Source organism: Carlito syrichta, unplaced genomic scaffold (assembly GCF_000164805.1).
Source record: "Carlito syrichta isolate Samal-C Ts95f unplaced genomic scaffold, Tarsius_syrichta-2.0.1 Scaffold309114, whole genome shotgun sequence".
Lineage (NCBI taxonomy): Eukaryota > Metazoa > Chordata > Mammalia > Primates > Tarsiidae > Carlito > Carlito syrichta.
In genome coordinates, this window is record NW_007253210.1 from 517,861 (window position 1) to 519,905 (window position 2,045).

Consider the following 2,045-nt stretch of genomic DNA (forward strand, 5'->3'; position numbering starts at 1 on the left):
AGGCGGATCTCGAACCCGTGGGCTCAGGCAATCCACTCACCTCAGCCTCCCAAAGCGTGGGATTACAGGCTGAGCCACCAAGCCCGGCTCAGTTGATTTTCAATGGTCTAGATTTGCCACAAGTTGAATCAAGTTAATTTTCCCAGTGATATTTAAGATTACTTTGGTCAGTTTTGACTAACCAATTCATTATTTTCAACTTGATGTAAAATAGATTCAAAGTTGTGTCTAACTACCTTATTAAAATTCCTGAAGAAAATATATCTTTATGTGATACATTTACAGCTATTTTGTTTTGCTTTCCATTTCTAGGGATTGCTTTTTTTACTGGTCAGGGTTCTCCAAAGAGGCAGACCCAATGGATACAGATGTAGACAGATGAGAGGGGATTTATTAGGGAACTGGCTCATATGATTATGGAGGCTGCAAAGTCCCATGACAGGCCATCTGCACGCAGAGGCCCTCAGGGCAGGAGGAGAAGCGTGGGCCGACCTCCAGGGGAGAGAGAGACCGGTTGCCTTTGCCCTACTTTGTTCTCTCTGGGCCCTCAGCTGACTGAACGACCCTTGCCTGTGGAGGGTGGACCTTCCTCACTCAGTCCTCTGAAACCCACATGCTGGTCCCTTCTGGAAGCACCCTCACAGATACACCCCCAAATAAAGCTTTTCCAGCACCCTATAATTCCTTAATTCAGGCAAGCTGACAACCCAGATTAACTATCACACTTCTTTAACTTTCAGTAATTAAATGATGTTTGCTATGATTCCAAACTTGAGTCTACAAAAGCAGGGATAGTCAAAGAATGTTACTGTCTCCCTCTCCCTGCTCTCCCCGAGGTCCTTCCTCCCCTATCAGGAACCATTATAAAATTTTCTTATGACTTATCCTTTATAACTTATGATTTTTCAAATCATTTTGATATTTAGGGTTTATTGGAAATGTGTAGCAGAGCAGGCTGCCTTGTCCGGGCACTGGAAGAGTAAGCAGACTGGGTGTTTGGGAGACAATGGGACCAAGGGGCTGCAGAAACAGGTACCAAGGCCGGTGGGGCACAGAGGAGGACACGACCATTGGTCCTCTGGGAAGGGACAGGACCAGGACTGGGCTGAGGCACTCAAAATTTTTCAGGTGAAAATAAAAAGCAATAATCAAGCCAGGCGAGGAGGCTCATGCCTGTAATCCCAGCACTTTGGGAGTCTGAGGCAGGATGGTCACTTGAGCCCAGGAGTTTGAGACCAGCCTGGGTAACATAGCAAGACCTCGCCTCTACCAAAAAATCAAAAAATTAGCCAGGCTTGGTGGCGCACACCCGTAATCCTAGCACTTTGGGAGTTTGAGGCAGGAGGATCTCTTGAGCCCAGAAGTTCGAGACTAGCCTAGGCAACATAGTAAGACCTCATCTCTACAAAAAATTTAAAAATTAGCTGGGTATGGTGACACACGTCTGTAGTCCCAGCTACTCAGGGGGCTGAGGTGGAAGGATAGCCTGAGTCCAGGAGGTCAAGACTGCCGTAAGCCTTGATTATGCCACTGCACTCTGGCCAGGGTGACAGAGTGAAACCCTGACTCAAAAAATAATAATAATAATAATCAAGATAAGTAATATTTTAATGCAGTATTTGTAAAAATCAAAATTGATGCCAGAGATCCCATAATGAACAAAACACCAAAATTTTAAATAAAGACAGGATAATAGGACCCTAATCCCAGTCCTGCAGAGGATTTTCAGCGATGGGGCTGTAAAGTGGTTACAGTTGTGCCATAAAGTGGTTAAATTTGCTTAAAGTTCAGGTGCTTTGGATGGGTGTGGTGGCTCATGTCTATAATCCCAGCACTTTGGGAGGCTAGGGGGGGTTGTTACTTGAGACTAGGAGTTCAAGACCAGTCTGAGCAACATAGAGAGACCTTGTCTCTATAAAATAAAATTTAAAAAAATAAAATAAATAGATAAAAAGTTTGGGTGAGCCGGGCTCGGTGGCTCAGCCTGTAATCCTGCGCCTTTGGGAGGCTGAGGTGAGTGGATTGCCTGAGCCCGCGGGTTTGAG

The 2,045-nt window shown here is 45.4% G+C and overlaps 1 protein-coding gene across 1 annotated transcript in view; it reads left to right on the top strand.

The window, feature by feature from the left end:
• PLXDC1 (plexin domain containing 1) overlaps positions 1-2,045 on the top strand; it is an 83,125-nt gene that overhangs the window by 74,471 nt on the left and 6,609 nt on the right. The gene's annotated exons all lie outside the window — the stretch shown is intronic.